General features: G+C 34.8%; 1 long non-coding RNA gene across 1 annotated transcript in view; it reads right to left on the reverse strand.

Moving 5' to 3' along the window:
• The window catches only part of LOC116746723, a 357,871-nt gene that overhangs the window by 300,975 nt on the left and 43,379 nt on the right, over positions 1-13,517 (reverse strand). Inside the window, exon 2 of the long non-coding RNA XR_004347855.1 lies at positions 3,654-3,703. This is a non-coding gene — a long non-coding RNA (uncharacterized LOC116746723). The remainder of the gene's footprint in view (positions 1-3,653; positions 3,704-13,517) is intronic.

A 13,517-nucleotide genomic window follows, 5' to 3' on the forward strand; every position in this document is an offset into this window, starting at 1 on the left:
ATGCTCCTTTTCTGAGGAGCATCTTCAGAAATCAGTATATACTGCAATATACTGATCTATCCTAAAGAAGAAAGCAAGGCTAAGACATTTTATTTAATCTAACTCATGTCATAGCCAAAAGAGAACCAGCACTAAATACAGATTTATACATGAGCTGTAGGACTGCGAGTGTCTTAGAGTGATAAACTAAGAGCGTTACTTTAGATAAGAAATTTGTTTTGCAACGTGTGTCACTGGAACAGAAGGAGAAACTGATAGACAAGACCCCCTGAGGAATAACCATTACACTCTACTGACAGACTCCTTAAAAAGAGACCACAGAGCCAAGCAACTTAAAGGCTCTTTGCTGAGTGGCCAACTCCATCTGCTGAGAGCTGGTTCAGATAGACCCTGCCCAAGGCCCCGTAGGAGCAGAGGGTGACCTCCCATTCATGCTTCTCTTGTCCCTTGCTGGACCAGAGACCACAGGACATACTGAGATGCCTCCTTCCAGGTCTTCTCCTTGGAGCGGTTTGTTACCCCCTTTCCTATTTTCTCCATTTTGACTAACACGTGCTGCGTGCTAATTGTGTGCAAAAACCACAGTGATTAGTGGTCATGTTTTTATCTCCAATCCTGTGATTTTTCTACCTGGCCTTGCCACTGGGCCCTGTGACAGAGAAATGGAATTATGTATGTGAAAAATTGTATGATTTAGTTGTTTTACATGAAGAGTAGACAGTTGTTTCAAGTTTATAGGACAGTCAATAAATGCCTCTCTTCTCTTTACTTGCTTTCTCTTCTCCCCTAATAAAATCACAGATTATTTTTCTAATCCTCCAAACACTGACCATAATCACAAGCTTCATATGATCACTTAATATTATCAGTTGTTACAAGCAGGTTAATATGTAAACATGAACAAAACAAGCAAACAAAAAACAGGTACCTAAAAGATGCTATAGGTTATAGAACATGGAATTTCATAAAGGCCAATAAATGCCAGATAGTCAAAGACGACTGTACTCACCTTGGGTCTTCAGAGGAAAAGGTGAGGAATGAAGTCTTTACAGATGCTGCCATGAAAACTTACCTGCAGTTTCACTGAAAGTATAACTTTGTTAAAGCTTGTGTTTCCAACCCAACACAGAAGGGGCAGCACCATTACAGCACAAAGTAATACAGACAGACTCTGGGATCCCCTGTTTTGTATCCCATTTCTTAAACTCATATCCTCCAGACATTCACACCATCTGGTAATTCTACTGCCCAGTTTCACAAACATTTTTCTAGTTAGAACTTGATCATCTCTTGGACAAGACTCTTTCAGACTCTTTTCCTATCCTTTATTTTCTACCTTGTCACCAAAAGCATTGTGATTTTTAATCTTTGTAATACTGTAACATCCAAAGTAGCTTTTAATTTTTCTATGTTATGATTTATTGAATGATTAAAAATAGCAAAACTCTGTGCTAAATAAGTCCCCCAACACACATTACTCCATGCAATTGTCACAATAATTCTAAGTTGGATACCCTTATTTACCACACTTGCAGTAAATGCGAGAGCCAGAATCCCAAAAAAATCCTGTGCCACTTTGAAATCAAGTCGGCTCTTGGTAAATATTTGATGACGCGCAAATGTCTTTACCATGAACTCACCAGCACCCTCACAACTCCTGATTAATGAAATAAGGAGAAAGGAAGGCATTTGCCAAGTAATAATCAACACAATTTCCCTTTTCACCTAAACCATCTATAAGGAATCACAGGAGCAATTTTGTGGCTGATAAACTAGATTTTTTAAAAAAGTAGAAACAAAAAAGCAAAGATATTCTAAACACTGGTTGAAGGCAACAGGTTTAAAAGCCAGACCATCAGGAAATCAATGTGAGAACACAAACCATAAAACACTATCTTTATATTTCCCTGTATTTTCAACCAAGTGGGACACTGTATTAGTCATCATGAATTTTAAATGTGTTTTGCACAACATTTGTAAAAATCCCTTCTAGATAATGCTCAAAGTCTGTTTGAATCCCAGCAAAGTTAAAGAGGACATCCACGATCATATGTTCTTTGAGAGAAGCTACCGTGTCAGATACATGGTGCTATTTCCTGGGATTCTTACACCAGTATTTGCCAATGTTCTTACTTGGAATATTAGTTCCATGTTGTATTTATATGTATTTAAAGAATTTTAAAAAGGATTTGTTGTTGATGTATTGTAAGTCTAGGAAACAACATATCAGGGCAGAGCTTCTCACACATCTGTATGCCATGGATTAAATCAGAGTGAGATTTGGAATACCTTAGCCCTTTGGGTGCCTAATATTGTGAGGCCATAGACAAAGGTGACCAGCTTCATTTACATATCCCATAATGCCGAAAAAACTGTGATTTTCCAAGAGTGCCAGAATGTGAAAAAGGCTGCAAGCATAGGTTTTTTGTTTCAAGAAGCAAACATCACCTCTTGGTAAACTGATCAAAAAAAGGAAACATTGTTGATAATACAAACAAACATGCATATAATGGGTGAAAACACACATTGTCAAAGACACTGGAGTTCAATTTAAAGGCCTACAGTCCCTGTGGTCATAAGCAGCCAGATTGGCACTACTCGGGTTAAACAAAGGAAAATAGGACTTTGGGCTGTTAGTAGTGGTTTTGTTTTATTTTGATTTGATCAAGTTCAATTGCTTTACTTAATTTTCCAAATTTTTAATCTGTATTATAAATCATACAAGAAACATATATGAATTTTCTATACGTGATCAAAAACAGTAGGTACTTGATCACAGAACCTTTATTTGCAGTTCATTTCAGAGAACCAAAGCTCTACAAAGCATATTTTTGTTAATTTGTTTTGTAACTAAATTTGCTTAAAAGACCTATTCTTACACATTTCAAATGCATCTAAATAAAGCTAAAAAACAGAGAGATGCAGAAACACAACTAACAATTTTAACAAGAAGTAAATTATCAGGACTGAAGTTGGTAATCATCACACCTTCACTTTTGTATTAATTAACTTTTTTAACTGTGAGAAACTGGAGTGACAATGAGAAGCGATGAAAACTGTAGGTATATGCTTTAAGCACAGTGGCTGCCTAACAAATGGAATGGTTTAAATTCTTTAATTATCAGAAAGACTACCAGAACTCAGATTCCACCTGAAACACCCTTGCATTTTAAACGTATATTAAAAGCAACAGACAAACACTAGTAAGGTGAAAACGTATTCCTATTGGCTCATGTTTCTCCCTGATTTTTCCCATCCGTGGAAAGGTTACCACCAACCTCTGAGTTGCTCAATCAAGTAACTACTCTTTGGGGGCATGCTCATCTCCCCGAACCAGTTCTAAATCACTTTCTGTTTATTCCACCTCCAATAACTCGTTAAATTTATGCAATTCCCTCTATTTTCTAGTTTGAAAGAGTAATAGAGTACTAATCTACCCAAGGTAAACATATTTCAGACAGACTTTCCATAATAATAATAATAAAACAAGAAATATGCCCAGAACACATTTTTAGAAGTAGAGATAACCTTTCTAATTTATAGACGGAATGGGTGACATCTGAACAGGTTATAATTTAAAAAATGTTAGGAACCTTAGCAGCCTGGTTCAAATAATTATCATCTGTCCTCCACCTCTGTGGTGGTTTACTCACCGGTTTCCCACTGAATCTTGTCTTCTTTTAGAGTAATCTCCACTCAGGATCTAAATCATAAAAGCAAATAATAGGCTTAAAAATCTTCCTGCTGTAAAACTTTCAATCCCATTTCAATATTTTTTAAAGTTAAAATCAGGGCTTCCTATTATGACCTATAATGCCACGTTCTGTGCTTTGTTCTTTATTATATCTTTGGGCTTAACCTATTGCCCTCTTCCCAGAATATATAGCAAGTTCTTTCCTCCCTAGGACTTCTGCACATGTTCATTAGGGATTTAGAATGCGCTTCACCTGCTGGGTGCAAGCCTTGCTCGCTTTGTCGATCAGGTCCCAGTCTCAACATTACTCTTCCTTTGAGAGTTCTGACTGAGAATCAAGATGACTTTCCCTTCTTTCAGGCCCTCAATATTCACTATTAACACACCTACTTTGTTTCCTTCATAGAATTTCAGAATGTGTAGATTACATAATTTTTTATTACTTGTCTCCCATAGTAGATGCATCTTATGGAAACAGACTATTTTCTTTATTCATAACTGCGTACTCTGTGTCTAGTTACTTGCCTTTCATCTAGCAGGTCTCAGTACATATTTGTTAAATGAATTAGTGAATGATTATTGGGTCACTGTTGTCCTCATATTTATTTTTCAAAGGAAAGAGGGTATTTTAAGGTTCCTGGACCCAATTCCAATGGGTGTGAGTGGGGCGGAGAGGCAGTCTTCCTCACACCATAAGCAATTCTCAGACACCATCATCAGGATGCAGAGGTTCCATGTTCTCTGGATGTGCCACTCTCCCAGAACTGCCATGCATTCACCAACCTGGAAGCTCTCTGAACCCTCTCCTTTTGGGTTTTTATGGAGGCTTCATTACATAGTCACGAACAATTAAATCATTGGCCATTGGCAATCCATTCAACTTCCAGCCCCTCTCCATAACTAGAGATTGGGGGTGGGATTGAGACTGAAAATTCCAACCCTCTAATCACCTGGTTGGTTCTCCTGGCTACCAGTCCCCATCCTTAGGTAGTCTAGGGGCTTTCCAAAAGTCACCTTATTAAAGTAACAAAAAACATCATTATGTCTCTCATCACTTAAGAAATTCCAAAGGTTTTGGGATCTCTGTGCCAGAAATGGGGATGAAGACCAAACACATATTTATTATAAATCAAAATATCACAGAGGGCTTCTTATCTTACTGCTACTTTTCATTACTGTAAGAAATGAAAATCCTGACAAATGCCTGTTCTCATTATATAATTTACTCAAATGATGGCAAAGTGGATTTCTTGCTAGGTGTTAAGCTAGCAATTCCTGAGGGAATTGGGCTATGTGTTTCTCTCCATGCTAGTAGGTAGTAATAATGACAGAAAATGCTTTGATGCTATCTTAATTTCTCTCTTAGAAGTAATTTCCACTGATGAATCCTCCAGAAAATTATCAATTTACCCTGCTTTCAGGTCATAATAAATGCTATGTTACATCTACTATAAAATACCTCATAGGAAAATATGTAATAAAATACCAATCCCTTCCTTGTCTTCTTTCTTGGAGGGATGCTGACTTTTATACATTTGACAGTACATTCCTGCTGCTTTCCAAACACCATTCAATTAAGAAACCTTCCCAGCTGGCATAACCAATAAATACTTGAATTTTTCTAAATGTTTTTTGGGACCTTTCTTTAGCCCCAAGACCTCCAGTTTTCACAGTATTGCCATTTGAATGTGAGTTTCTTTTCATAGCCTTAGCAAAAGAAATAAACTGCACATTTTTTTTTAGATTACACTTTTCCAAAAATAGTGTGTAGCAAAAAAGAAAAGAATATGTCTTGAAATTATTCAGCAATCACTTGAAAAATGCTTATATGTAAATCTATGTTTTGGAAGATATTTATAAAATAATTCAATTAACTTTGGTTATAAATACACATTTAAATAAATGAGTTGTTAAAATACAGAGTATCATTTTGCTTCCATTAGAACATAATAAAGTTTGTTGTTTTACATAAATTTGATGCTGGGGACACCTTTTCCTATCTAGGAATAAAACATAAATGACATAATAATATAAGAATGTTGAAACATAAAGCAACTAGAAATTTTATTGTTCATTAATAATAAATTACTTATCTTGGTGATTTTATGAAAGAATATTTAAACGATTTTATATGGTATTTTATGGAACTCAAAGGTCTGAATCATCTGTGAGCAACAGTAAAACAACTACAAGAGGTAGATTTGCTGATCCTTCACTCTATAGTTATTCTAACAAAGTACCACCAAACTGCGTGGCTTAAACAACAGAAATTTATTGCCTCACAGGAGGCTGGAAGTGCAAGATCAAGGTGTCAGCAGAGCTGGTTCCTTCTGAGGGCTGTGAGAGAAAATCTGTTCCAAGCCTCTTGACTGGCTTCGGGTGGTTTGCTGGCAAACTTTGGCATTTCTTGGCTTATAAGAAGCATCACTCCGATCTTCACTTGCCTTCATTTTCATGTGATGTTTTCCCTGAATACAAGTCTCTATGCACAGTTTTCCCCCGTTTTATAAGGAGAGCAGTCATATTGGATTAGGGTCCACCTTGATGACCTCATCTTAACTGTTACATCTGCAATGACCATGTTGCCAAATAAGGTGACCTTTTGAGGTATTGGGGATTAGAACTTCAACATGTGAATTTTTGTGGGGACATAATTCAACCCATAACTCTTACTATATGTTAAGCATTTGCCTATCATTTCTTCATTTAATCCCCACACTAGTCCCATAAGAGGTGTCATTATTTCCAATTTAGGGTAGAGAAAATAGACTTCAGTAGGTTAATTAAATTAAATTTTCCAGTCACACAAGTGGCAAATGCCAGATCCAGGAGTTAAAACCAGACTTAAAAACCCAAGCCCCAAGTCTTCAGAATGACATTTCTTTTCCTTTAACATCTTTATTGGAGTATAATTGCTTTACAATGGTGTGTTAGTTTCTGCTTTATAACAAAGTGTTTTTGTATGTCAACCATACCCCAATAAAAAACAAGTACTGCAACAGGTAAAAATAAACAGCAATGAGTTACAAGGAAAAAAAAAATGACAGGGGTAGAGAAATTGCATGTAGTATTTACAAAGAAATATTGTTACTTATAACTCAAAGATTTTTTTTCATTTTTGATCGCTTCTCTGCTACATATGGATAAGCAGTAAGTAGAAAGTAACATCCAAACTTGGTCTTCCTAAGTCATAACTCAAAAGACACTAGTGAAACAGATACTAGCTTACAAATGTCTTATGAAACCTCACCTCTAATCCAGGCATCTCTTCTGTGACTTCATCTTTCAAATTTTGGAACAAATAACATATTTCCTTTGGAATCAAATTTATGATATGGAAAAATATCCAGTATATCTCATTATAAAGTCTTTTCAAGCCATTAACTTCTATTATAAATATGGAGTATTCATATCTTTAAAGTATGTATAACTTTGCTTGATATGATCACATTATGTATGTGTGCATATATAAATTTGACTGGGGGGAGGGTTGCTAGCAACATTTTGATTGTGATTTACATTTACTTTCCCTATAATTTTTTTCTCATCTTTTAGTTCTCAAAAATCCAAATTGGTAGTCAAATTCTGGAATGTTCCCTCAAGCTCATGGCTGTGAATATTAAACCAACATACTTCCCTGGTCCTATGCTAAAATTTACTGAAAACAAGCAGAACTAACTTAACTGCGTGCTCCAAGAAAAACTTGTTCTTGTAGATAAGATTAAAGGAAGCAAAATAGCTTGTTTATCAAGACTAATGGCTGCTCTTCAAGACTTACTCAAGATCCTCCCTCTACTGTGCCCATCAATCTAAAGCTTTTATATCATCATTTCTGTCCAGTTCCAACGAGTTTCAAGGCTTTGTAGAATTGCCTTAAAAATCACATATCCCATAGCTAAAAACAGTATAAATATCTTCTCCTGATTTTCCCCTTTTGAGACACTACTAAGACAATGTCAAGGTGATATTCTATTTTACTGCAATAAGTGTAATGAACTTAACCTTTTTGTAACAAAATTTTCTGGTAGTTTTTTGTAGAGCTGATAGTCAGCAAATGAAAATAGAGCATCTGGAAATATGTAAACTTCTATTTGTAATAATGGTTGGTTGTGGTAGTAATAGTAGATACAGTGGAAGCACCGCAGAAGTAGAAACCATACTGGCAATAGCAAGTGCTTCACATGCATTCCTATTAAATTAGTATTATGAGATTCATACAAGCCACACAGTTTTTCAAAAAGAAAAAAAATATTATTGATTTGATATATGTTTTCAGATTCTCTATATATGATACATCCAATAATTTGAAAACTGTATTAATTCTTTTGGAATCTTAGGAGACTGATACAATTAAAGTAATGATAAAAAGTATGTAGATTCTTAAGGTATACAGAGTTCTTTATTTTCTTCCTTTGTTTTAAGATTCCAAGAAAAAAAACTTGTTAAGTAAGTAAAATTATGCCTATTTAAAAAACACAAAACCCAAGACTCAGAGGAATTAAACTTAAAGTTCATTTAGGGACTATTTGAATTAAATCCTTAAAAACTCATGTTCATTACCCCATGCCAGATTCTCCCTTCAGTACGATAGTGAAGCAACAATTTACTACCTGAAATGACACGTTTTTAAATATACTGTAGCACTTTTTAAAAAGTAAAATAGCACACTAACACATTTGTATACTTCATTATATCTTAAAATAAATTTAGCATTTTCAACATATTTTTATTAGTGCTTATTTCATTGTGAGATCACCTGTTTATATATTTGTTCCATTTATCTCTTTGTGGTTGGAGATTGTATACCATTAATTTTTATATCTCTTTCCCTGAATGATGTCTGGAAAATAGGGACATAATAGGGAGATGTATAAATCAGTTGAATGAATGAATGAATGAATGAATGAGCAGGAGTTCTGAAAAACTGCATGGTGAGTTACACAGTACATTTTTTAAAAAGTACTCTGAATATTTCGTAAATGAAATATAATAATTTCCTAATTAATTTTTCATATTGGTTTTTCTTATAGTGAACTCCTGTACTTCATTTCCCTTTATCATGCAATGGTATTTTGTTATGCATGTTTTACTAGAAAATAAACTAGGCCAGAGTGACGAATCAAAAAAGAAAATATATTCCTCACTACAATAAAAGGGATATATCATAATTCTTAGTTCTGTTTTCTGCTGAAACCTTCAGGCTAACTCCAGTTAATTTATAAATTGAACATAATGAAACATTCATGATGGCTCTACAATTATTCTGTTTGTGAAGCAAATATATCAGCTCTTGTACACTTCATATGAACATTACAGCATAATTAAGGATGGGACCTACAACATTAAATAACCCAGAACTCTAGGGTAACAAGAAATGTTATGCGTTCCTGTTGGAAAGTAGTCAGACACTAGAAGCGATACTTTGCAATTGTTTTATAACAAAAAGTGGCCTAGATTCTCTGTTCTACACTTTGTCTACCCACCAACAGCAGGTCCAAAGAGTTTTATTGTGACTCACCTCAGTAAACCAGTCTCATTGTTAAACTACTCCAACTACTCATTCCCTGGTACTTCCTTCCCTGGGGGTGAGCCCCTCGCTGGATTTTCCATTGCCTCTGAAGGCCTGTAAACACTCTGTTGCTTAGTAGACCATGATTACACACACCAGTGTTTTTGTATCTCTTGAGTTTAATAAGGGACCAGAACCTTTCTTAATTTAAGCTTTTACTAATACAGGCACACCTCATTTTATTGCTCTTCCCTTTATTGTGCTTTTTAGATATTGTGTTTCTTTGCGTATTGAAAGTTTATGACAACCTTTCATCAAACAAGTCTGTTGGTGCCATTTATCCAACAGCATTATTTTTAATTAAGATGTGTACATTGTTGGAACTTTTAAATTTAGGAATTCACCTTAATCACCAATTATTCAAATCTTATTATTCAAAATCCCATTGTATTTAAGTATCAATTCTGTAATTTTTTCATGTTCCTTATTAAGATTATAGTTAAGTACAGGTTAAGTAAGTTCATTCAGTCTCTGGTTTTAAATAATATTTATATATTGAAAATGTTCAAATTTATATCTCAAGACTCAGCCTGTCCACTGAATTGCTCATTCATATTCATTAGTTTATCTAACATTATTGGATATCAAACGTTCATCTAAATTTAAACCAAGAGCAATTCTGATTTTTTCTTTTCTGCAGGATAATGTCATCTCCTTAGAAGGCCTTCCCTGACCAACACAGATAAATATCCCTCCAATGCTATAGGACCTTCTGCTATTATCTTGTACCCTATTATTCTCTTTGAATATCTTCTGAATAATATTTATTACCTAAAATTAGATTGTATATTTACACATGTATTAACTATCTCCCCCAAACACATCCTAGAATATATACTATTTGAGAGTAAGAACTTTGCCCTTTGTATCTATAGCTCTAATAACAGTACTTCGAACATATTTACTACTATAAATATTTTTTAAAGGAAAATATATTTATTTGTGATTATTTGTACACTATCTCTTTTCATTATGTTTCTTTTACAAATATCCACATTTCAAAAAGAATTAAGTATTTAATATTTATTTTTTAAATGTTTCCCTTTTTTCACTTTTATATGAGTTTTATAGTTTTCTCATTGTTGGTCTCTTAGTTTTTCCAACTATGTCATGATAACATTGGCCAATACTTACAATTTTATTCTAACTTTTAAAAAAATCCTTCTGGAACATCTAGAATTATCTCAAATTGTAATGATAATAGCAGAGAACTTGATCTTGTTCCATACTTCAGAGAAAATGCCTTTTTAGTTCACTAGTAATTTTCATGTTTAATTTTGCCTTGAGATTCTCTTTATCATTTAAAAAATGCTTTTGATAACTTGTTCATGAAAAATTTTAATCATAGTGAATACTGTTTATTTTTCTCTTCAACAAAAGTTTGTTTGGTATCTGTCTACATAATCATAGTTTCTCTCATTTGACCTACCCTTGAGATGGTTTGTGTTAATAGACATCTTAATTTGGAACCATTCTAAAAGATCTGAGGTAAGTCCCACTTCATCATATAAACCATGTGTGCTTTCTTGTTAATGCTTCATTATCAGAATTTGTAATCCAATAAAATAGGAATCTTTTCTTCTTTTTCTAGTTTGGAATTGTTTATAAAATAGAAATTTTATTTTTTCAATAGTACAAAATTCATTATATCTAAAAGAATGCTCAGCCCAGAAAATTTCTCAAATAATACACTGGTGCATCTTTCAGTATATTCCCTTGTCACTGATTTATTCAGGTGTTCTAAATCTTCTTGAATTATTATTATTATTATTTTTTTTTTGCGGTACGTGGGCCTCTCACTGCTGTGGCCTCTCCCGTTGCGGAGCGCAGGCTCCGGACGCGCAAGCTCAGCGGCCATGGCTCACGGGTCTAGCCGCTCCGTGGCACGTGGGATCCTCCCAGACCGGGGCACGAACCCGTGTCCCCTACATCGGCAGGTGGACTCTCAACCACTGCGCCACCAGGGAAGCCCTTGAATTATTTTTAACAATTTATTTCACCCATAAACTCATCCATTTTATCAACATTTTCAAATAGTTTTGTTGTACATAGTATTCTCTCAAGATTTAATGAGTGCTTTAGGTTTATCTTTTTTTTTTTTAATTTAATGTTAGATGGTTGTGCTTTTCTGTATTTTCTGGATTAGATATTTTTATTAGTTTTATTATTTTTTCCACATGCAACCAATTCTTTAATTTATCAATTCTTCTATTTTGCTTTTTTCTAATGTATCTTTCTATTTACTTTTTTATTTTGGTAGGTATGTGTATATGTATGTATGCATGCATGTATTTTTTGATGTTATATAGTAAAGTTGTAAAGAGCATTGGAATAAGGCTGAGTTTGAACTGCACCATTACTTGTTAGCTATGTGACCTTGTGTGGTTGTTCAATCTTCCTTATATCACAGTTTTTTCATATACATAATAGAAATAATAACGATTTACTTTGTGGTTGTACGTATGGTAGGTATGCATATATGTATATGATGATACATCTCCATTTTTGTGTATTTGCAGTGCACAGGACTCTTTTTTTTCACAATAAAATTTGAATAAAATTCAAGAAATAAAATTATTTTTGTTTTATCCTTATCATTTAAATTTTATTTTTTAAATATAGGCACATATGACATGATGCATAATTTAAGAGATATGAATTGATATAGAGTGTAAAGAAGACTCCCTCACGTACAGCCTTCCAGCCACCTAGTTTCCCTTTGCATTGGAAGGGAAAACTCTTCCTCCTCACCCATTACTTGTGTATTTTTCCAGAGATATTCTTTGCATATATAAGCTTGTATCTTTAATATTTGTGTATAATATTTACATATTGGTTATGTCTTTGAATCTATAGATCTGTTATAAAAGGACCCAGCATAGTGCAAGGAGAAATAGACACGGAATCAGAATACTCAGCTGTGTTAGTTCTACTATCTAGGACATACATCAGGGTTTCAGATTCTTTCAGGTTTCAGATTCTTTAGGTGTAAATGAGGAAAGCAGCCACTTGCCCATATAACTTCAAGTTATAAAATCAGTAAATAATGGGGATGTGAGGTACAGCATGGTGATCACAGTTAATAACACTGTACTGTGTATTTGAAAGTTGATGATACAGCCATTATGGAGAACAGTATGGAGGTTCCTTAAAAAACTAAAAACAGAACTACCATACGACCCAGCAATCCCACTACTGGGCATATACCCTGAGAAAACCATAATTCAAAAAGAGTAACGTACCACAATGTTCATTGCAGCTCTATTTACAATAGCCAGGAAACAGAAGCAACCTAAGTGTCCATTGACACATGAATGGATAAAGAAGATGTGGCACAAATATACAATGGAATATTACTCAGCCATAAAAAGAAACAAAATTGAGTTATTTGTAGTGAGGTGGATGGACCTAGAGTCTGTCATACAGAGTGAAGTAAGTCACAAAGAGAAAAACAAACACTGTATGCTAATACATATACATGGAATCTAAAAAAAAAAAAAAGGCTCTGAAGAACCTAGGGGCAAGACAGGAATAAAGACACAGACGTAGAAAATGGACTTGAGGACATGGGGAGGGGGAAGGGTAAGCTGGGACAAAGTGAGAGAGTGGCATGGACTTATATATACTGCCAAATGTAAAATACATAGCTAGTGGGAAGGAGCCACATAGCACAGGGAGATCAGCTCAGTGCTTTGTGACCACCTAGAGGGATGGGATAGGGAGGGTGGGAAGGAGACGCAACAGGGAGTAGACATGGGGATATATGCATATGTATAGCTGATTTACTTTGTTATAAAGTAGAAACTAACATGCCATTGTAAGGCAATTATACTCCAATAAAGATGTTAAAAAAAGAAAGCTGCTGAAAGAGTAAATCTCAAAAGTTATAATCACAAGAAAGTAAGTTTTGTAATTATGAACGATGACAAATAGTTGTTAGACTTACTGTGTGATCATTTTGTAATATATACAAGTTTGAATCATTTTGTTTTACACCTAAAACTAATATAATGTTATATGTCAATTATACCTCATAAAAAATAAAAAAACTAGCATGGGGCTTTCCTGGTGGTGCAATGGTTGAGAGTCCGCCTGCGGATGCAGGGGACACGGGTTCGTGCCCCGGTCCGGGAAGATCCCACATGCCACGGAGCAGCTGGGCCCGTGAGCCATGGCCGCTGAGCCTGCGCGTCCAGGGGCCTGTGCTCCGCAACGGGAGAGGCCACAACAGTGAGAGGCCCGCGTACCGCAAAA

This window comes from Phocoena sinus, chromosome 21, assembly GCF_008692025.1.
Source record: "Phocoena sinus isolate mPhoSin1 chromosome 21, mPhoSin1.pri, whole genome shotgun sequence".
NCBI classification, from domain to species: Eukaryota; Metazoa; Chordata; class Mammalia; order Artiodactyla; family Phocoenidae; genus Phocoena; species Phocoena sinus.